This window comes from Squalius cephalus (assembly GCF_949319135.1).
Source record: "Squalius cephalus genome assembly, chromosome: 1".
Classification (NCBI taxonomy): Eukaryota; Metazoa; Chordata; class Actinopteri; order Cypriniformes; family Leuciscidae; genus Squalius; species Squalius cephalus.
In genome coordinates, this window is record NC_137122.1 from 32,154,022 (window position 1) to 32,178,798 (window position 24,777).

At 38.6% G+C, this 24,777-nt stretch overlaps 1 protein-coding gene across 1 annotated transcript in view; it reads right to left on the reverse strand.

Annotated features, from left to right (window-relative positions):
* Positions 1-1,701: 1,701 nt before the first annotated feature.
* micall2a (mical-like 2a) overlaps positions 1,702-24,777 on the reverse strand; it is a 41,501-nt gene continuing 18,425 nt past the window's right edge. Inside the window, exon 19 of the transcript XR_013821275.1 lies at positions 1,702-1,918. The gene's annotated coding sequence lies outside the window, so the exon portion shown is untranslated. The remainder of the gene's footprint in view (positions 1,919-24,777) is intronic.

Sequence of the window (24,777 nt, forward strand, 5' to 3'; positions counted from 1 at the left end):
CAACTCGGGGTGCAGCCCCCTCTGCGGATAGCAGATTGAAGTTCATCACGGGGGTCTCAGCTGCCAGTGTGTAGCGATGAATTGCCTGCTGTAAGAAGGTGTTGACAGGAGCAGCTGGACATCAGCGAGTGATGAAAAGAAAGGGAAATTCATTGAGACCCGAGACAGAACGGTCCGCTGGGGAGCGAGGGGGCCTAGGAGAGAGAATCTGGCATCTGCTGGACGATAACCGAACTGCAACCTGTCCTGAAGGAGTCAAGGAAATCTGGGAGGCAGTGTTGTGTCATCAAAAAAAAAAAAAAAAAAAAACTGTTTTAATTTTTTTTAATCAAAGGTCACTAATTTTTATTCATCTTATTAATAGTGTAATAATTTGGGTCAAATGTGAATTTATTATTAATATTATAAATACTTTAGATACAAGTTTAATACTATACACACGTTTAAATATCTTGAAAAAAAATCATTAAAATAGTTTAACAAGAATAATACTAATAATATACATTTTACATCACAAGTATTACACTATTACTATCATTAATAATAATAAATGTTAAATTTCAGCTTTGAATTAATTTTTTATTAATATTATTATTATTATTATTAATAATAATAATAATAATAATAATACACTGTAAACAAAAAGTTGTTTAAACTTAAAGTGTTTGTGCTACCTGAAAATTAAGTTTAGTCAACTTGAAATGTGAAGTTGTACTAAGTGACAACTTGGATATTTGAGTTGACCAAACTTAAAATTTTAAGGCAGTATGAACACTTACTTTAAGTTGAAACAACCAATTTATTTTAGTGTAATATACATAAGTGAATTTATAAGTGTTTTTAGATATTTAAAAAAAAAAAAAAAAACATTAAACAAATTCCTCTTATTATTAATAATAATTTCAATTTAACATTAAAATATGACACTATTATTATTACTTAGTGATATGTTAAATCAAATTAACATATAAATTCTAAAATATATATTAAAATAAGTCATTATATTATAAATCAATTATAAGACCCCAATTTGAACATGACAAAATCTAAATGTTGTACAGTATACAAATTTTTTGTTTGATAAAAATGCATTAAAATGAATTAAAGATCCTCATATTTCCTGTAGGCTAAGTAGTGGAAAATCTCATGTGGTTTCGCTCGCCCACCACAAAACTGTCAGAACGTCAACAAAGTTATCATGCAAATTGTGTGTGAAAAGTAATGACTAACGTCTCCAACTGAAGCTGCTCACATGTGAGTAAATAGTAAAAACAAATAGCCCGACTAGTTGTGATTCCCAGTGTAAATGAGGTATGATCATGGTGAGTGTGCTGGCACACTGAACCTCAGCCTCTGCCAGTGCCCTGGGGTTACACTTGGCTCTATTGGTGTGATTTTACTATCCTTTGCATTAATGAACTGCCTACCCGTGCAAATGAGCTTTTAATGGGTGTTACTCTGCTAGTGCGGTCCTACCTCGCACAAAAGACGTTCTAAGCGCCGACGCCACCCTCCCAATTTCGCTCGAGTAAGTAATTGTGGGTTGCAATCACACCGGCATGCCAATAAAGTGCTGAACAAGGTCATTGCCGTACACACTGGAATAAGATCACCTATTTGGTCTTTCCAAGGGATGCTGCCTACTTTCTCCCAAAAGGTTTTGGAACGGCGCACAATTGCAATGTTTTTAATTTGCGCTAATATCTGTATTAGTGGGTGTAAAAGTCGCTTTGATCGCTGTTGTTCAAGCAGCATTATGTGTTGTGGAGGCCCAGCACGGGCCAGTGCAGACACAGACGTGATGAAAGCCCCTCTGTTCGTGGCCATGTTTGCTGGGATGGCTTCACAGCTACGAGAAGGAAGTCTCGCAGCCTTGCTGACACCCGCTACTGCTTAATTAGCCAGAATCAGCCCAGCCCTGTAGGAGAACGAGAGAGAACGACTAATGATTAATGATAAAACTCCATTTGAGTACAACCGCTGACACAACACCACATGTCACAGTGGAGTCCACGTGTAGTACAGCGAGGATTACTCCTTTTAAATGTTGCTTCCTATTTCAGTGCATTAAGCCTCTAATGGCGAGTCTGCACACCGCGTCGGTATATGACACCTCTTCTAAAACTAAGTGTATTGCTAAATCAATTGGACTATTGATCTGAGACTAATTAGGGCAGGATAAATGGATGAAGTACACAAATATTGGTTCACTGATGAGCCAATAGACTGCAGGAGGCATAAATTCAGTGATAGATAGAGAGGTGTCAGACAGGCGTTTCAAGACTTGTTAGTGCCTGCACTAAAAGCTGTATGAGGGTATCTGTCAGCTAAATGCTCTCATTGAGAATTTACTTGATCTTCTGGAACCTCACATAAGAGAGATTTATGTGGCATAGTAAAATGAGACTTCCATATTTGTCAGTTTAATTGCATCTGTTTATTCGAGATCCATCGATACGCTGCATATGATGATTGTTACATTTGTATAGAAGTGATTGTTTCAGTAGATGAATACAGGTAAAGTGGGAAATTAAAGCGCAATCATCTGTATCATTATTTATGCGTTTATTTTTATTACTAAAAACCAGCATTAAAGGGACAGTTCAACCAATTCAAAAATTAAATATGATGTATTCCTGTAATGTCAAAGCTGAATTTGCAGCATCATTACTCCGGTCTTCAGTGTCACGTGATCCTTCAGAAATCATTCTAATATGATGATTTGCTGCTCAAGAAACATTTTGTATTATCAATGTTGGAAAAGCATTGTTTGATCATTTTGTGGGAATCTTTTTGATGATATTTTGATCAATCGAAAACTCAAAAGGACAGCACTTATTTAAAATAGAAATCTTTTGCAAAAACATAAATGGCTTCACTTTTGATTTAATCAAACAACATTGATTTATTACATCATTGTTGAAAAAAAAGCATTAATTTCTTTATATAAAAAAAAGCCCCGAAAATTTTGAACGGTAGTGTACATGTTAAAATTATAATTAATTGAATTTAACTTATTTTATTATTATTATTATCCAATTATTTTAACAATTTCCTGATCTAATCAAAACAGTTGGTAGAAGCTCTGTTATACATGTATGTGCTTAAATATATCTTTATAATCAGAAAAGCAAGAAAACAGAGCTTCAACTGTTTTGATTATCAGAGGAACTTGTGAAAAGATTTTGAAACAAATATACATCACAGAGAACAGAATGAATTCATATTTTCAATGAAACTAAAATATTATATAAACGTTAAGCAAACAAAAGTTGTTAATAAATGATTATGTTTTAGATGCTGTCAATGTTAATCATTGTTAGGTTTCTGTGTCTATGCAAACATAAAAGTTACTATTATTACTAAATAAATACCTGCCATTATTAATGAGATCAAGCACACTGGTAATATCTGGGATCTCTAAACATCCAACATACAAAATATTGCACACTGTATGTTTATTTAGTTAATAACTTTAAAATCAGTTGTCATAAGCAATTTTTTTTTAAAGGCCTTGGGGTCTCTGAGACCCCAAACGAACATGAGGATAAGCGCCCCATTTTACCTGTATTCCCTCTTATCTGTAGGTAAGTGCTGTCCATTTTACTTCACAGCATTTGACACTTCCCATGTTTTCATATGTCTTTTTTCTCTCTAAACTGCCCCATTTTGCCATTAGACAGCGTTCCGGTCACACGTCATCAAACTCTAATTAGTTTCAGCTGACAGGGTGTGTCCTTCAGGTCAAAGGTCCCGACCGATTGTAGGGGGATGATGGCGAGTAGGAGGGTCGTAGCAGAGCTCAGGGATCAGAATCCTCATTACAGCGATCCGTTTGCCCTTAAATCAACCTGGCAACACAGACATCCACTGTGTCTCCCGCAGCCCGTGTTTGTCATCCACACAGAGCCTTTCCCAGAGATCTTCTCTTTCATCGCTGCTTGTTTGTCCGTTCTTTATTCCCGATGCCCCCAGTGCTAATGTCAAAACAACAGTTGATGTTATTTCTCCAGGGGTGAGGGAGGCTCAGCTGCGCCCTCTACAGGCCGGTCGCGGAAGCACGCTTCAAAAAGCACACGGCCCTGACACGCAGCTGAGTCATTAACCCAGAAAACACACCATTTGCTGGGATTGTCAGAACAGATGTTTCAGAACTATTTCCCCGAAAGCTTAAAATCTGGAATACGTCTTAAATTAATAACCACCCCTCCGCCCTTCAGTTCCTCAGTCAATGCTAAGTGCCCTTGTTGACTCAATTGGATTAGCACTAATATGTAAACACAGGAGGTAAAAGAGTAATCCTCCAGTGAAAGCAAAAAAAAAAAAAGCAAAAAAAAAAAGGAGATAAATAAATCGAAACGGCACGTTCTCGACTTTATAACAATAAACACGAGACGAACAGAGAATTGATTGAATGAGGGGTTTGATACCGCAGACCTGAATGCATTCGAGACGAGTGTTTTGACCATCCAGTGGCAGAGTAATTACCCGTTCGTAACTCAGTTGGATAATAAGAGGCAAACCTTTGGGGGATAAGACACAGAGTTGTTAATTATTAAACGCTTACATCAGCCAAGCGCTAGAGAGTTGCAATTATTAATGTTGTTGTTCTTGTTTGTGCTTAAACACAACTGCTGCTGTTAATATCCTCATTAACCAAAATGAATGATTTTATTACTCTTGATTTGGTCTGGGGTTTGCTAATGCATCTGGGTTGTGTCGTCAGAGCGAATTGAGGGATAAACATCGCCGTCGGATGCACCGCGTCGACGAATGCTAGGGGGGTTTGTTTATCCACCCCCCCCCCCCACCACCCCACCTGAGATCCCACACATAATGGGAATATTCAAACCAAACACACAAGTGTGCTGCTCACCTCTAAAAATACACTATAATTGAGCACTAGAGCCGGTGGAGAATAGCGTGGATGATAGCCGTGGATTTAGACTCGAAATCATTAAAAACTTGCCTGAATTATGCCGCGAATATGCGGCAGAAACAAAATAGTCGGGATTAAGCAGAAACGGTTGAGATGGAGGCGTGTCATTTTAATGCCTCATCTAAAATGGTCTGAGGTTTTTGAGTTTCTACCCCACCCTAGACACACCAAGGTGTCCTCAAAACGTCTTGTTGCATTAGAGCAAGTCACAGTATTAACATTCAAAATAGGCAACCTCTTCTTTAGAAATCACTTTACAAGGCAAAAAATAAAGTTGAATTAATGAGCTTCACCTTGGATTAAGACGAATAACTGACTAATAATTACATCCAAAATATCAAGAATATTTAAGCTCAAGGATCAAAAGGAACATCTGCCAGTATTCATAACATGGATCTTTATATAGTCGTTTATTCAGCGTTTTTAGGTCAAAAAAGCTAAGCATTACAAATATATATATATAGGCTATATATTCAGATATTAGACAATCAAGTTGTAGAGTGCTAATTTTCCACTGTGAATCTTTCTGTGAAAGCCGAGAAGCAGGAAGTGCAAACAGTGGAGTAAATTCTCATGCTCCCCATAGAGCTGACACACTGCTCTGTAGTATTTACTATTTCAATAACATGCTAAAAGATTGGCCAATCACTGGATTAGGACTGTTATAACTCTTAAAAAGTAAAGCATCTCTTGACACAGTACTTTAATGCCATCACCTCCTTAAAAGATTCTTTTGATTGGTTAACTATGTCAGGGAACAATAACAACTAGACTTTTATATTATCAAAGTGCAATGCGAGTGGTGCTAAGATAAAACTAGCTATAGTCATATAGGGTGTTGCAAGAGTGTTTCTAAGGTGTGCAAAGTGGTTTTTAACACCTTACTATTCTGTCCAGGTGTTCGGTGTGGTGCTAACTAACCCAAGTGAAAATAGCCATTTTTTCCCTATTTAATGGTCTGCCAAGCAAAAATCCTTAAACCAAATGCTTAGAAAAGTAATTGCGTCTTCTCAAAGAGCCGAATGATTTGAGGTAGAGTAGGGCTGTGCGTCAACTTTTTTTGCACACAGCACTTGTGCTACAGTGGTTGAAAGTTTTGTAGCACATATCAGTTACCATCTCTGAAAACTAAATATAATAATAACCATTATTATTATTATCATTATATATATATAAAAAAACTATAAATCATTAGAAAGGTCTAAGGTTTTATTATAAAATATTAACTCATGATAAAAAAATAAAATCTGTGACATTTAAAAATGTCTTAATTTGTCAGGAAATCTTATGCATCCACTGAGAGAGGGAAAAAAACAAACAAAAAAAACTACTGTACACTTCTCTACACCAGAGAAAAAAAAATTATTCCTTTCCTATTTTTTAACCCAAAATAAGGTGTTGAGTAGCCTGGCAAGCCAGACCTACATCAAGATGTTATGTCTGGCAACTCACCATAGACACGGCTCAATCCGAGGGGCGGGATAAACGGCTGTCTTTCAAATTCCCTCTGCACGCAATAGGACAGCGCTTCAACCAACCAGAGCGTTTTCCCAACAGCGGAGCTAGTTGATAGATTCAACTTATGAATCTGGCCGGCAAAACTACGAACACATCTTCCTTTTATTAAGAATGACTTAAGTGCCGTTCTATGCTCTTTTCTCAAAGAAAAACCTAACTCCAAGTCCTCCAGAGTCGCGGCCAAAGCCGATTCGAAAGAATGTTCTCCAGCAGCTCCGCCAATCTTTGTTTTCAAGTGGCAGGGAACCGTTGCAACATCGTCATTATGTTAAGCCCGCCCCGCCTACTCTATACACGACGTGATTGGCCTGACCCAATTTAGGTTTTTGCAGCTCGAAAGTCAGTGGAGAGTTGCTAGACTGCCCTGGCTGCAAAATACATTTTGCTGCCGCTAGGGTGCGTCTAGATTTCTAGGCTAGGTGTTGAGAGCATTAAGAGCCGATATACTTCAAGCGAAATCAAAGAAAGAACTGATGTGACGTCATTTAGATCAGGCCGAAACGAAGTTCATTTGGAGTTCGTTTTGAGAGTTCGAAACAGCTTGCCAAAGCGAACTTTTCTGGAAAGTTCGCTTTGGCAAGCTGTTTCGAACTCTCAAAACAGCTGCTAACCACCTTTGTACTACCATTGGTCCATGGCTACTACGTAATAGGTAGGTGTGTGCGGAGGCTCCGCCTTCTTTCACGTGAATTTTTTTTCTGGTTCACTTGGCCTGTTCAGTCGGTCGCGGTCAGACGTCCGCGAGTGAAAACATGAACACACTGGAGAGCTGCTTTATAACAGAAAAATGCAATTGTACTTCTGATGAACACTACTGACACTGTTTTTCATGTCTAATACATTAAAGCTGCTTGATTGTAAGCTATCTAGTGTATAAAGTGATATGTAAATAAACGTGACTTTACTGGAGTGCCGTGGAGCACGTGCAAACCACGTTGTTATTATCATATGCTTTTCTAATGTTTTATTGAAAAAGCTAGCTGTTTTCTCAATTTTTATATTTTATGACTGAGAGTGGAAAGCACGCAGCACATTTACATATTAATTTAAACGCCGCTCTCAGCAGTGTGGGCGGCATCAGATTTTCGATAACAGTATATCGCTGCTCACGTATTTCGAACTTCGTTTTACCCCTAAACGAAAAAGAACTTTGCTGTGAGTATATCGGGGCCTTTAGTGAGTACTACACACACACACACACAATGTAATATCGGTTTCATTCATACTCGTAGCCAGAGGGCGCCCTCGCACAGAAAGTCCACAAGTGAGACTCATAGGAGTAATGTGACGTTTCAGGAAATGTGGACAAAGGCATTCAGCTATCGCTGTAACAGAAACGTTTTGACTGATGAAACCTCAAAGTATATTTATAATGCAATGCTATGCTAATCGACATAGCCTTTATCACTGTACAGAATATTATAAAATTATATAATTTCTGCCTCATTATGTGACGTGAAGCACGTCAGATCGCAAGTAAGTTATTCAAACACTCGATTACATGTTCTCTTGTTGAATAACTAGTTTGTAAACGTTTCTCATTAGAAGTTTGGAAAGATGTTTGGTGCGTGTTACTTTTTCAAATGCACGACATTATACTGTAAATGACTCAATCTCACAGCTTACAGAGAATTAGAGCAGCATTAACTGCGAACCGATCGATCCGCTCTAAACAGTGCTGCGCTTCACCTGCGCAAATATTTATTAATTTAAATACTGTGATTTTGGTTTAATTTCAGTCAATCGTGCAGCCCTAGATCAACCTCACACAAGCACACAACAAATTCTCACTTCACACAAACAAGCTCCGTCTCACATGCTAAACTGTATCGAGTGCTACTGTGGTAAATGTATTCATCGCACAGACTGTTTTTTTTTCGTAGCACGGCATATACATGTCCTGCTTAAGAGTAATACTAAACCTTCTAAATCTACAACCAAACAAGTCTTTTATGAAACATCAAAAAATGATTTCAAGTTAACTAAAAGTAGTAATACAATAAACTGGCTTGTTGCTCAGAATAGTCTTAATAGTGACGGCACAAATGAGTCAGAGGTCAGTTATAACCTCAGTGCACGTCTGTGGTCTTTGGGGTCCTTTTGTCTCTTTGCGAAACATGTCCCTTTTCTGCATAACAGGCAATGAGCAAGACATGATACATTTACACATCCAACATATACGTGCACACACACTCACTGGTAATAAAGATGTCTTCTTAGCACGAAATTGTTTAACAAACCAAACTCTATAGGAAAAGCAAATAAGACCATTTATGGGGCTAGTTGCTCCTGTGTAATCTGAAACATGCAATTTGAAAGGGTGTTTCTCCTGCTAATGGGCCCCGAGGGGCCGGGAGGTTAATTGATGCAGCTGTTGATAGCTTTTACACATGACGCAGGGTTCATCTCCCCTGTGACTCTTATTCCAAGGCACTTTTTAATGAAGTGTTAGACAGAAGGCTTTTTACAGTAGGTTTGTCTCTTGGAGAATGCTTCAAAACAAACCTAAAGAAGAGCTTTTAGGAAAGAAAGCTCTGCAGATAACCATTGATTTACGCGTTAAATAAGAGCTTTTTTGCCATGTTGTTGATTTGCAGCTCTTGATGGGGGGGCTGGAGGCAACAGAAAGTCAATCACTTCCTTTTCTCCCCCCTTCGTTTTACACAGGTTTACTTACCATTACTATGTGTGCAAATAAAGATATATTTTGCATGCTAAAATATAACATCTAAGCTGCTTATGCTGTTATTTAATGCATACACATGACTGATAGAAATGTTTATGCACATCTGCTGGCAGCTAAAAGTGTTTGATCCAAAGAATGAGACTAAGACTCCAGCTGTTGACATATTAAACACAAAACAAGGCCATAAAGAAACGGACAGCGTAGAAACGTCACTAATTTTACCGCACTCTTTGTTTATAAAACGACTGCCTAGCACTCACAGTCACAAACCCTGGCATTTGACAGCTACTTAATTTCACATCTGAGGGTTGAGGGTGACAAGTTCACTTTTTATATTATAATCTCTGGCAGATTTTAATTAAATAGTCATTGGCGAACTTCTATAATTCCTCTGAAGGCCAGGCCTCCATGGGAGCTGGAAAAAACCAATGGGTTTCCTTACAGCTAAAGGGGCTTCTTTACACAGCAAACATTTACAGATAATGAAAATTAAATACAAATACATAGCTAAATTTATTTGATCCGAGGCTGTGGAAATGAGCATGGAGTGTGGAGAGAGCAGGAAGTGATGACAGTGTGATGAACTGGATAGCATCCTCACCCTGAGGATTATACTCCCATAGTCACTAAATTCTGCTCATTAAAGTGACAAACCCAAACACAAAGCCAGTCAAGCGTGAGATTCAGCTGTGTACAGCATCTGGCCCATACCGGCAACCCCAAGCTCAGCCGTCTCCTCCACAAACACCTCTACACACTGTAACCTCCGTCAAATCTAAAACAATCAACTTGCCTTTCATTTCCAATTTCGCCGCCTGCCACAAAGCCCTATTAGAGTCCATGATCATACGCTGCTGCTGATTTACAAACGAGTACGGGGGGAGTCCCTGTCCTTCCCGAACCTCTCCTCCTCTCTGTCTCTTGTGCCATCCGTCAGCCTCCTCCATCCTGATTATCTGGAGACAGCAATTTCAAAGAGACATCTTAATGGTGATGTCAACGTATTAATTAGAAGTGTTAATGAGCTAAAAGCAACCCAAATTAAATTAATGCAGCAATAGACACAGAGAGTGAAATTAGCTTCAATTTCTGTAAATGATTCTGAAGTGTGCACAACATATCAGCCTTGCCTGAACGTTCCCATCCCCCAAAGCTAATCAAGAACTACATTGCAATTAGCTGCTTAATTAAAGCAACACTCTGCTCGGAAAATCCGGCACAATTAAGTAATGGCTGTTATAGCATGAAGGCAGGCCGTATTTGTCTTCGGGAGAGGCGCAAAACACACATGCGCGCAGGCACGCACACACACACAGACAGACAAAGCATATTATTTTTCCAGTGGCCCGCGGGGACCGAAGACGGCCAAGATCTGCTGAGATGGAGATGGTTTGGAAAGTGGAGTGGGTCTGGAGCTGGAACCAGCACGACTCAGTCTGTGACAGAGCGCCAGATCGCACTCCCTAGCCTGAGGTTTCATAGACTGCCGAATTGGCTCGGGCTCAGGCGAGCGGGGCCTAATCGCCACTTTCTGTGTTGTCACCTCAACGCTTTCCAGTTGGACATGGCTAACCGCAGACAGTTGGAGCATTCTTCACTGTTTCAGCTGAGGACGTCTTGGTGACCTTCCAATCCACGGATTGGCGAATTTAACGACTATAGCGGAGCCGTACGCTCACGTTCACGAGAGAACGACCACCGAATAAGAGCTTGTGCAGATGTTTCCCCAGACCGAGTCCAGGTGGCAGCCCCTCCCGCCGCAGCGTATTCGGCTTTATTTACCAGTCTGAGCGAGGGGCTGAGCTGTGAATAACACCCCGGCTTGGCTGGGCCGCCCAGGGACGTGGGTGTGAGCGCCGTCCTTCAGCAGGTGTAGGCCACTGCAGAGCATATGCCATCAGGCTGCGAGGGACGCTCTGTGGAGACGTTCCTCCAGCGTTTCCTGGGGCCCTGATCGACTGGGAACGGGCATCACTCACAAACACCATCTGTCAGGTACGGCCTTACCTGCTAGGAGCATTTAACTGAGAGGCGACGAGTCCTTCTCCCATCTCAGATCTCGTTCACAGCTAGATGGAGTGGGAGATGAGGAAGAACATGCCTCGTTCTTCAGCAGGCTTCTCAGGTTTCCTCAAAACGCAACTGGAGACACAAAGGAGAGCGGAGAGCTACTGCGATGCTCCGGGACAGATTTCCCCCCTCTTGCCGATGAGACACCTGAAGTGTTTGACGCTAAATTAGGTTTTCAAAGGCAATAATTAGACTTTCTTCCCTAAAGGTAAATTACCTGCTTCCCAATTGATCTGCATTCTAATTATAACCATTTGCCCAGGGGCCATTGCTATAGAACCTCATCGTCTACTACGAGTATAGATGTTAAACATACGAAAAGACGTGTAGATATGTGGGAACTGCTGTAATCAGTTTAATAAGCATTCTGCACCATAACTGGAGGAAATTAATCAACAGTTCTGTGCACCTTTGAGGGTGATAAATTAAATGAATATTAGTGAATATTAGGAGAGCAGAGGGGGCAAGGTCTTTCTCCCAATATGCTGGCGTGAGATTTCATGATCACAATACAGCCTGAAAGGCAAAATCTGCATTTATTCGCCGACCACTAAACTGCATGAAACATTGACGAATCGTTGTGAGTAGGAACTCTAAAATCAATAATCAATCTTTTCAGAGTATTTTACAGTGTCCCGCAATGTCCAATGAAAAATAAACGCATAAAAAAAGGTTATTTGTAATTTTTAGATGTTTAGAGTCAGCAATATATTATTTGTCATCTTATGCTCAGCAAGGCTGCATTTATTTTTGATCAAAATATTATAAAACAGTAATATTGTAAAGTAGTATTACAATTAAAACAGCAGTTTTCAATTTTAATATATTTAAAAATGTATTTTATTCATTTAAATGGAAAATGGCTGTTTATTTGACAACGGCATTTATTTTGCGGCATAGTATTTTGTAACCATGTAAAATCTTTACGGTCATACTGACTTTTGATCAATTTAATGCATGAATAAAAAGCATTAACAAAATAATAAAAGTTCTAAAAAATAAAATAAAAAATACAAATAAAAAAAGACAATCCCAATCCTTTCCAGTCCCAAACTTTTGAACACTGGAACAGTAGTGAAGTACACTTAAAGATTTGTTTTCTGCCAAAAAAAATGTATGTTTATATTACGCTATAAAAGGACTGTTACAGTGCTGGCTTGTAATAGGTCAATACAATGCTCTAAACTACACTATACTGTAACTGTGATGTCAAACTTTTACAGCGGATCATTATTTTTGGTCAGGGATCCAAATATGCCTACCGTAAAAAGCAGTATGCGAAATGAATAGTATGGCAGATTATGCCGTATATTCATAAAACAGTAGACGAAAAATACTATACCCAGATGACCTAGTACATCTGCAGTGATTTTGAAGTGTGCTTCTGATGGGCACTTTACTATTGTGTCCATGGGAGAGTCAGCATTGTATTTGTAAATGGTGGGGAACAGTACATGGTGGCGTCATAGGTCACATGACAATGCTAAAGTAACGAATGTAGTATGTTGTACAGTGCGTGTGTAGTACATACTCTGACAGTATGTGATTTTGGACGCAATTTAACTTCTACGAGGATTATTTTATAAAAAAAAAACATTTAAGTACACTTATGTGCTTAATATTAATTACAAGGATGTTATAAATCAAGACCATGTTATATTTGTAATATATATGTCAATATCCCTATCTTTCAGATCCTATTCTTTTTCTTTTTGAAAAATGTCTGCTTAAAAGAAATTAAAAGGTTCTCTTTGGAATTTTGTGGAAAAATTAAAACCTTTAAGCTTTTACGGTTTTAAAAGAAGGCTGACAGTTCTGGCTGTGGTGAAAATTTATTTACATACAAGTGGGTGAAGCTGGGTATTTTAAATGCAGATGTTGGATGATGACAGTGGAGGTGAAGCCGGGGTATTTTCTCCATTAAATCCATAAGTCACCTCCACACGGCGGCAGTGTGACTTCACACAGATACTTCACGGAGACTGAGAGCGGATATTCAAATTCAGCCCACAGTGCCCAGTGCTAATTAATATGTAAATTTCACATTGTTTGTTAACTCCGATGTCAATTTTTGATGTGAGCAGCGGCTTCTATGTTAACAGAGATTCACTGTAGATTGGACCTGGGTTTTTGCCAAACTCCTGTCTGTCCATAATCAAATATTTTTTAGCCTGCTAGACTAATATATGTCTCTGAAGCTTATAACTTGGGAGACACGCTAATGATATTTTATTAAGCCAGAGTAATTGAAGGCACCATTTAAATATGTAATTAAGCACTTAAGTATAATTATGCAACACAGTAGGAAACCAAATGAATTAATTTAAAACTACGCCAATACATCAATTTATTTAGGCTCTATTGTGCGGTTCTAACATAAGATGATTAACATTTTAAATAACGAGCTTCAATGAGACGGAATAAAGGAATTTCACAACCGCTTGGAAGTGCGGAAAGTTGTTTTATACGAGTTGGAAGAGAATAACTGATAGGATAAAGACCTCAACTGCGCAATTGGAAGCGATTTACCTTCTAATATACCTGTATGCACAAGCCAGCGATTACTGGGCAAGTTTCCACGGTACTTTTCTTACACTAAATCTCCTTTCCATTAGGCTGAAATTATTCAACAGACACTGTTGTGTGGCTTATAAAACCGGAGATGGAGAAAGAGAAAATCTGTGTGCATGTGTCAGTTTCATACATACCAAGAAAGAGTGTGTTCATTTCTCCCGGCAGCCACTATGTGGCCCACTTTAAGAGAGGTTCACTGATAAACACACATCTCCGGCCCCGGTGGAGTCATTTACCTTTCTCCAAGTAGATTCAAGATATTAATTAAGATAAATCTACCTCAATTCTGTGATTCTGCCATCTGGTTATTTATCCAAATGATGTTAATCATTTCTGTAGGGCAGGAGAATGATTACCCATTTTGCGTCTAATTTATATTAATATTTGAAATTAAATACTCAAGCACCTGTTTCCTCCACACTGCATATAGAGAAGCACATAGCCGCGGCGAGCGGAAAAACATGCGGCGGCATCGTCTCCCTAGCAAACAAACAATATGGCAGCATTAACCCCTGCTCCCCGCGTTAACTACTCTGACAAAGTCTTTAATGAAGTTAGCCGAGTGAGTCCAACCATGAATTTCGAACTAAACAAACCTCTAACACAACGACTTACAAGATTTACCACATCATATGGCTCGAAATCCCACTGATGATCTCACAACCTCAGAGGATACCGACAACCTCGGCCCGAACAGGCAATTAAGGCACCGGTGGCTTTGCGCTTGACTTTGAGCGCTAGTTTGTTAGCCGGTCACGTGTGCAAGGCGTGCGGAGGGGTGAGGAGAGACCCGATCGCACGCTCCGACTCAGGCCAGACACTAATTAGGGTGAAGAGGAGGCCAGTGGACACGCGGTGTGATTAAATTTAGATCTGGAGGGAGATCTTGACCCTGTGTGCCCCTCATCTAAGTGACATTTACCCAGGATAACCACACTGCAGCTGAGGCTTATTAACCTTTTGTGGGCCTCAACACCACTGACTGGCTTAATTGGCAGATGGATTATTAAATAGAGCAACTTCAAGATGATTGAACATCTCATATCTACAACGCACAGGTTAGTCGGTAAAATCTTATTATCACTTAGGCTTTGGGGTACAGTGGCCTACATATATACCAGAATGGATCATTTTTGGCATTATAATATTAACAATGCAGGCCGGGGTGCCACGAGAGCGGAAAAGAGAGGAGTTTTGATGATAATGGTGTTTAAAGTGTGCGCCGTCAAAGGGTCACTAGCAGAATATCTCCGGTTTCTCAGCATTCACAGTCCCTTGGGAAGTAAAATCCGCTGTTAATCATCAAAATGACCGTTACGCATTGCCAAGCGCTACACGGTGTCGGATCCGCCTGGAACTACTTAATCCATCACAACCGATTTGGAAACTTTCAAAAAAATCAGGTTGGCTCTGTGCGGAAATCTTCGAGAGATTTAAGAGAGAACAGAGATGGCGCTCTGGGCCTCGTACAGAAACAACCGTTCCCCCTGACTCGTACAAAAGAAAATGCTGTACGCTCCTTTTTCTGCATAGCCAAACAGAGCTGCCAGACGTGTGTTTAAGCATGATCCATTCACCGGGCTTTGCGCCGCTCTGCCATGTCAAATCAATGCTTTCAAGAGAAGCACGAGTCAGCCATGTTGGATTCGGTTCTGCTTTTGGGAAATAAGTGGATCATATTGGACACATTACCATACTTGTGTGACTGAGGCGCTCGCTCTCTCATATTCAAAAAGGAGATCATTGCACAGCATGTGATAAATGTCACCTCAGAGCAATGACCCGCATTATGTATTACCCCTGCTGCAGGCGTGCTCCTGCACCTCTGTGATCAGCTGTGGCTACTTACCCCCCATGTAGGCTGCCTCCGACGGTCTATATGGAAAATCAAACCCCTGACACTGGAAAAAATTAAAGAGCATGTGTTAAAAACACTGGTGTAGGTTTCACCTACTTTTATTTGTGTGTTTCGAGGGACAAAGTGGAAATTAACGTCATTTCATTAAGAAGACCTATCTTGCAGCTGAAAAATGTTAAATATACTGTATAACGTTCAGAAATTTGGGGGTGGTATGTTTTGTTTTGTTTTCTCCCTGATTGATTTTATTTTTGAAAGAAGTCTCTTATGTTCACCAAGGCTGCATTTATTTAATCAAAAATACAGTAAAATCAGCAATGTCGTGAAAAAAAAATCTATACTTTAGACATTTTAAAACATAATTTATTCCTGTGAGGAATAAATCATTACTCCAGTCTTCAGCATCACATGATCCTTCAGAAATCATTCTAATATGCTTGTGTGATGCTCAAGACATTTCTTAAAGAGTTAGTTCACCCAAAAATCAGCTACACAACTACCACTTTGAAGCTTCAAAAAGTTCATAAAGAGATCGTAAAAATAATCCATTTAATTGAGCGGTTTAGTACAAGCGGTTTTCTGAAGAGACTCGATCGCTTTATATGATGAACATCAACTCACACATCAGTTGTGGTAAAAGGAAGCTCAAACATGTTCGCTTGACGTGTGAGAACCAATGGGGTTCTTTCTCGTGTGTTACGCAACACGTTTAAGCTTCAGCAAGAGGTTGTTCTCGTGCATCAAGCAGGTTCGGTTGAGCTTCTGTTTATGTTCACTGATCAATGTTTACATGTGAATAAAAGTGGCCTAAATTAAATCTGTTCATCATATAAAGCAATGGAGTCTCATCAGAAAATGTGGAATAAACCGCTCAATTCATATGGATTCGTTTTACAATCTCTTTATGAACTTTTTGAAGCGTCAAAATGGTAGCTGCGTAGCTGTCAATGGAGGGACAGAAAGCTCTCAGATTTCATCAAAAAGAGCGGAGACCTTTTTGATTTGAGTTCCAAAGATGAACAAAAGCCTTACGGGTTTGAAACTACACGAGAGTGAGTAATTTTTTATTATTCAATTTTCCAACATTTATTGACCCAAACTTTTGAACGGTCTCTAAAATCTCAACTATATTTGCCTAATTTTCCAGTCTGAGCACAAAATGTTTAAAAGGAACTCAAAATATTCTCTGAAATAAAGTCCTAATATATATTTTTTTCTTTATCAAGTTAATTATTCAAATATTTAAATTGGTTAAATGTTTGTTTTGGGGTGTTTTTTTCTTTCTTTCTTTTTTTTTTTTTTTTTTTTTTTACAGGAAAACAAAACATATATTCTAATTAAACTGTTTTGCAGTGCATATATATTTATTTTTTTATGAAATTGCGAAAACCCAATACATACTAATATTCAAAGCATTCTCCAACCAAGCAAACATTATCCTCCTCTATAAAGAGGTTAAGCTCTTTTGTAATTAGCACACACTCTAATACATACCACGATTTAATAGCCTTACTGAACAAGACAGGCTGCTTGGCCTCTTCAGCAAGGTATTTTCAACACTAAAATGAGTTTAAGCTGCATTCGTGTGTTTACATGAAGAACAACAACAACAACTACGAAAAAAAGAAAGAAATGCGCACGAGACTTCACAAGGAGCATTGCATGCAATAAATAAATCCAATTGATAAAGGTATAATAGTGTGCTTTGAACTTGAAAGTGCAATTATTTTTCATATCAAACACACTTTTGCACATTCACACAAGAATGCAGCTAGGAGATGCTTATTGCGATATAATTACAGGCTTTCCAAGACTTGACTCCCATTCCTTAGCCTATAGGCTCTAATTGCAAATATTTTTATTCATTAAACGAACACTGCTTCACAGCATTCTTTCCATGATAGACATCTGAACAGAAAACATTTTTCAGCGAGCCATGGCCAATTAAAGTTAATGTTCGACAATACAGTGCGTCTTGTAGCATTTTCCGATCAAAACTATTTGGACAGCAAATCTTAACACGCATCCCAACTCTTTGTTTGCTCTCCGAATGCCTACAAAAGCCACAAAACCCTGCGATACCCAAAGCAGACCAAGTGGAAAAAGTGACTTGAGAGACGCATTTCTAATTAGAGATGGTGTTGGATTTTTATCATTAAAAGCTCGACACTTTAGAAGCACGCAACGAAGCCTGCGGTCGCCTCGAACCTCACGCGAAAGCAGACGTTCATCAGGGCTTTAACACTATCGCACTGTAATCTGTCTGGGATTCCACGTGTGTTAACACAGCTAAAAATGTAGAAGGCAAACACTCCAACAACACGGCATGAATGTCTCAATATATTAACTGCACAATAAACAACCTATTCAATTCCAGGGATTTGCATGAGAAATGGGAGTATTAACGTGGAAGGATGTGTGTAGTCATTCAAAGTGCGAGCTGATGGCGGAGGGAAGGCTTTGAAAAGCCCTTCCCAGCGAGAGGGTTGAGAGAGCCCTGCTGTGGTAGAGACTAACACTGCCTCAGTGTTGGCATATCACTGAGCACAATGGCCTAGATTAGCAAAGTGTCAGTACTGAGCTGAAATAAGCTAATTGCTTAATTAGCTGACCCAATTCGATAAGCCTCTTCTAACATATTAGCTCTAGCTATGTAACAAATAGCTTGAATTCATGTAAAAAGTGCGGGCTTAATTACAACCGTGAGTATGAAAAGCTAAATGAGACGGGCAGCGTGGTATGAATGTTATTGTGTCTGAGACTATTACCATCCATATATTTATAGGCAGAAGAATGGCATGACTGTGACAGACTTATTGGCTCCGAAAGTATGAAATAGAAACGTGATGCTAAACCTTTTGTTTGTTTCTCGCATTTGAGCTTTGTACCAAAAAGACCTGCTTGTTATTGACAGCTGCTGCACGTTTGCTTGAAACAATTATGGAGCGTATCGGTGAAAGTGATGTCAGCGAGCTATTGGAAATAGAAAAGTCGGGTTAAAGGTAAAACCATTTTCTCATTAGACTGAACGATGAGTGGGACAGATTAATTTACATTTTCCCCTGACATATTTTACATACACAATCTTTTGCTTAGCACTGGGACTTATGGGCAAAAGAGCTCTATTTGTATAAGACGAAGTCATTTATATGCTAATTCATTGGAATGTAGACCTTCCAGATTCATGTTTACCTATTAGTGCATATAGATGCGAAGGGACATTAGAATATTGGAAATGGAAAGGACGGGGAGGGGGAGCTATGGGCAACGAAGTATTAGCACAATGTTTCCTTCTATTAATCTCATATTATGAGCCATTTCTGTTTTACTTAAGCAGTACCCAAGAGCCAGGCTGGAAGTCATACAATAAATGACCATTTTCCTGAATTGACTTTGAGGAACACGTGGAGGCAAAGTCATAAACATGCACAGCGAATAAGACACAGTAGCCTAAAAATCCCCAAATGCTTCATAGTTCAAAAGGCACATAATATATACATCTTTAAAAAGAGTTTTACCCTTAAATAAAAAATTTACAGGAAATATCAATCATATCAGTAGCCAAAAAAGTGTAATATATATATATATTATCTCTCATATATGCTTACACATTTTAAATTATATATATATATATATATATATTATATATATATATATTATATATATATATAATAAACACATAACACATATACACAGTATTTTCAGTTTTAATTTTTGCAATTTTGTTATGTGCTTTTTGTCAATTTTATTAATTTGTATTACTAATTTTAATTTAGCTTTAACTTATATTTCAGTTTTAGTAGATGTTTAACTTATTTCAGTTAGATGCCAAAACATTTCTAAATTTTTCATCGGATGTTTATTTTAATCTCAAACTAAAAAAAAGATGAATAGTTTGAGTTAACAAGACTGATAACACGTCATCCACCCCATTAAATGTTAATATAAGCCAAAGGTATCAGCCATACCGTTAAGTGCAAAAAAAAAAAAAAAAAATTTCAGTCTTTAAAGTTGATCAGTGAAAACAAATTTAACAAAAGATTCCCATTATGTTTATTGCTGAATATTTCAGCCCACACAATCAATTAGCCAACGTACTTCGCCTAAAATCCAGAAAATGAAGGAGTGGGTTGTCAATGCCAGAAAAACAGCACTCGGCCCCGCCACCACTGGCTGGCGGAGAGGTGTGACAGATCATATTACAAGCAAGGCTAAAATGCTAATGTAATTCCACATGAGCCGGGTTTAAAGAGATCCAATCGACCATTCCTGATACCCAGTGTCGTTGTGTCTAAGAAGATGACGTTCCTCCTCTCATTGTCTCAGTAATTCACCAAAATTGCCACTTAGAGCCGCTCCAAGATGTGCGTTTCATCTCCAAGCTTCCTCTGGTCTCTGCTAGTCAGTTCATTTTTACTTCCTCCAAGAGTTCTAGCACTTCATTAACCTTGCCAGGCTCAAGATAAGAGAGGTAGAGCATCAAAAGAAGCCAGCCAACAGAGAGAAAAGACAGCACAGTCTCCACTGCACAGCGGCCATCAAACAGACATAAGCACGGCCACACACACACACACAGTGTAAAACACTCAATGAGCTCTCCTTAGCATATCAGGGCTGCTTGTATGTCTGTCATTATAAGCACCAGAAGTGTGTTAACCCTAGAATACATAAAGGATTTGTGATTAAGGTATGCTATCAACATTTTTTAATATATCAATTAATTAAATGTATACAGCTTGTGTGTGATCCCTGGCATTGACAAAACAGTTCATGTGTTTATCTTATGGAAAACAAGAAAAACGCATACAGTATACCATTTAAGTTTGAGGAATAAAGACCATATGGTATTTTGTGGGCGGAGCCTACCTGGTGTCTGAAAATGACAGTTCTGCAGTAGCAGTATATAGAAGCCATGGAATAAAAGAATATTAACAATAATAAGTCATGTGAGCTTATATCTCACAATTAATTTTTTTCCCCTCAGAAGTCCAAATTGAGAGATATAAACGCGCGATTGTGAGAAAAAAAAGTCAAAATTGTGAGATAAAAGTGTTAAATATTTCATGCTGTAACTGTAGGGCTAATACATTATGTCCCCTATGAACTGCATATTATGTGAAGATCTCAAACTCATGCTTTAATGGTAGAGTAATAGTCACAGATTTCATCAGTACAGTCCACTTAATGATTCGAAAACATGTTTTTCACTTTGAAATGTGCCTTCACCCATCTTTTTTGCATTCCAATTCTGACATCCAAAGACATCTTTTCCCTCTTCTTCTGTCGATCTTGTCCGTTTTCCTCCACTTGTTACCACTGTTTATCAGCCACCACAATGCGCATGCAACTGTGACATCTGCTCCCAAATGGTCCATTTCAGCAGTTCCCACCCCTGGTCCTGGTGTACGCACAACAATAGGGTTGGAAACCACTGGTCCATTTTTGAAAAAGGACTGAAAAAAATAGGTGCAGGTAAAAAAAGTAGCATAACGCAATGCATTGGCGTGCAGGGGTGTTATGAAATGGAGGCAAAGTCCCCAGTTTTTTTAACCATATAATGTGGTCTCATTTTCCTGGTTAAATAAACAAACAAACAAAAAAACTTGCTTTTTAATTAGTGTTCCCATTAATGCTATCATTGTTTATTCAGACTGACAAGAGGCAGGTTTTAGCATGATAGCAGCATTGCCTCTCACTTTCCCCCATTTATTCTCAATTACGCCCCACCAAACCCACCACATTAGGGAGTCCGTTAAAACTCAATGGGCTCAGGGGAGGCAAGAGAGGTGCACCGTCCCGCTGTAACTTTACCTGCTAGTGTCGCTGTTGGACAGTGTTACTTTGGAAAAACGAGTGATTTATATAATTTTTAATGTCAAATTTTGTAATATATGCATTGTTTTATTTTTATAATATGGATTATTTTCTCATCAAATTTGAGGCACTGCCTCCTCGGAGGAAACGCCCCTAATGCAATGTTTCCTCTGTACAGCTACACACCTCCAGACTTTTAGTATGTGCCTACCAAAATCGTACACCTAAAGCATTGAAGCGTGCATAAATTCTCTTCTAACACAGCATGTTCACCATTAATCTCTCCCTTCATTTTGCCACGAAGAGGACAAAATTATTTTTTCTTGGGAGGGAACTGTAAATCCCTGACTGGGTTCAGTTAAAAGGCTTAAAATGTCACTAAATGACAAATTAGAAGCTTCCTCTAGCGTTATAAGACGAGCTGTTGTGGCATCCGAAAGTTACCTGGAAATGAGGTTAACATGCAGTGAGCACTGTAGTTATTAAAACAGTTGACGGTCTCATTACCCATCACAGATCTTGCCATGAGATCTCAACAGCAATTCAATTGTACAGCATCAAAGCATTTATTCACCGGAAAGTGTCACAAGAAAGAGCTCCCATGCTGAGAATTTCAACTTAATACATTTCAACGGATTCCAGCTGCTTACTGGAAAGCTAAAAATATTCATTTGAAACTCTCAAAACTGAGACGCTGAACATTTACTTGCATTCGCAGAACATGCGATACGAGATGCAGTGACAGTTTTTCTGTTCAGCGCAGTGCTGTGATATCTCTGTCAGGAGTTGTGTGCCAATGCTGGACATCTAGTGAGCCAGCTCAGATTGTGGGTGAAAAGAGACTTTGGCATTTGTGAAGAGTTTCCATATGTATCACTTCTGTTGTGGGGCCCGTTCCACTGATCCACAAAACCAGCCGAAAGGATAAAGCGACGAGTCTCTGTGCCAGTGTAAGGAGCAGGAGCTCTTGCGAACGTGTAAAGAGGGAAAAGTTGCCTTGCCGCTGAGCAGAGTCGGGCAGAATCCTGCATTGGCGCTGATAACATGCTTGGATTAGGGATGTTTAAGGGAAGGGAAAATTATTCATTTGAGATGGATGAAAAGCTGCACTTGTCAAGTCTCCCAGTCATGCACTTTCCATCTCATTCCCAGGAGCCAGAGTGCATATTTTCCCCTCAATGCAAATGTTCGCACAGTGAAATTGTGAGCACATTACCTCCTCTCCTTAAACACACCAAATGACACAGAAACTAAATGAAATTTTCCCAGCAAAAATAATTTTGGGGTGGGTAATTGAAGTTTACAGTGTGATCAGCTTTTTACATATTGTATATGTTGTGGCACAACAGTGGATAAATCTGTTTTAGTTTTTAGCTCTACAACAGTGGTCCTCAACCAGGGGGTTGGGACCAACTAGGGGGGCCTCAGCACCCTACAAGATTTGCAATTATTTAAATTTTTTTATATATATATATATATATATATATATATATATATATATATATATATAAAGATTGCATCTTTTAGCTGATTTTAATTCATTCACTTAACTGTCATTTGTATTTAAGAACCAGGATTCTCATGGTCTTGGAAAACCTGGGGCCTATACTATGACAGTAGTTGAACAAACTCAGGGTTACAGGATTAGTTTCACGTTGACAAAACCAAACCAATTCAAATCAGCCTTTGTTGGTACCTTGAGCTGACTCTGTCAACTCAGGCTTTGATCCTGACTCATGTGATCATGTGATCCTGGCACATGAAAGCGTGACATCAGTTGCGAACAGCCAATCGCTTTCCTTGAAACTTAGCAAAACTGCAATTCACTTCTCACGAGAGATTCAGCAAGATTCATTTCTTTAAGAGACTGAAGAATATGAAGTACATAAATGCATTCATACAGCAAGAAAATATCTTTCTATATGAGACAGTACAAGTGAAAGTTGTGGAGTGTGTGTGTATTTTTTTTAATATATACACATTACATATTATTTGTGTACATTTATGCATATTTTAACTAAATGTTTAATAATTGTTAAACTAAAATTGCTCTTGTGTAATGGATTAGGGGTATAATAATTATATAAATCATCAAATAATTATAAATCGCAAAAAGCCAGACAACCTGCAAGTTAAGTTACTACGGCGCTAAAAGCCACTTTCATGGTGCCTAAAACCCAGGGTTGACACAAACTAAGCTTAAACAATCCTGGGTATTCACCTTAACCGGCTTCATGGTATAGTGATTTCTAGACCTGGAAAAGTCATGGAAGTTTTTTTTTTTTTTTTGAATTAATGAATATACATTTTTCGTGAACACTTTATAATATGGTCCAATTAGTTCACATTAGTTAATGCATTAACTAACATTAACAATGAGCAATAAATGTGATACAGTATTAATCTTTGCACGTTAGTTAACGAAAATACAACTGTTCAATTTTAGTTCAGGTTCCTTCAATATTATTAAACATATACAGAATATTAATTTCACCCTCATGTCGTTCCAAACCCGTAAGACTTTTGTTCATCTTCAGAACACAAATTAAGATATTTGATGAATTCTGATATGGATTAGTTTTACGATCTCTTTATGAAGTTTTTGAAGCATCAAAGTGGTAGTTGTTTAGCTGCCAATAGAGGGACAGAAAGCTCTCAGATTTCATAAAAAAATATCTTCATTTGTGTTCCGAAGACGAACGAAAGGCACGACGAGGGCGAGTAATTAATGACAGAATTTTCATTTTTGTGTTAAAGGGATACTCCACCGTTTTTTCATATTAAACTATGACCACTAGGAACCCACTAGGAAGAGGATCAGGCGTGACTTTTTACTGCGCCGAGTCGAAGTACTTCCAAAAGTGCTATTCCGACATACATTATAGTTATCCTTTTTAACCCGCTTAGAAAAGCGCCACGTTTTATTTTGTGTCACCATACTTGGTCGTATAACTACTCGCGTAACTGTTTTTAAATAGGGAAAACATTGATGTGTTTGGTAACTTCTAAATTCATTGCTGCTAGATACCATTGAATATACTGGGGTAAGCTAAGTGCTTTCAAAGTGTCGCCGCGCGCTAGAGCGATTAAGTGCACGCACTGAGATGAGAGAGGTATGCATCAACTCATCTTAGTAAAGGGAATAACAGTTTAATATGAAAAAACGGTGGAGTATCCCTTTAACTAACCCTTTAAGTGTTAACCACTTTTCTAGTTATGTCAAGTTAAAAAATAATTTAAACTGGGAAGAATTTTTTAATTTGGAGTTAAAAATAAAACCGTAAAATCGCAAATGACTAGGAAAATCATTGGCAGTAA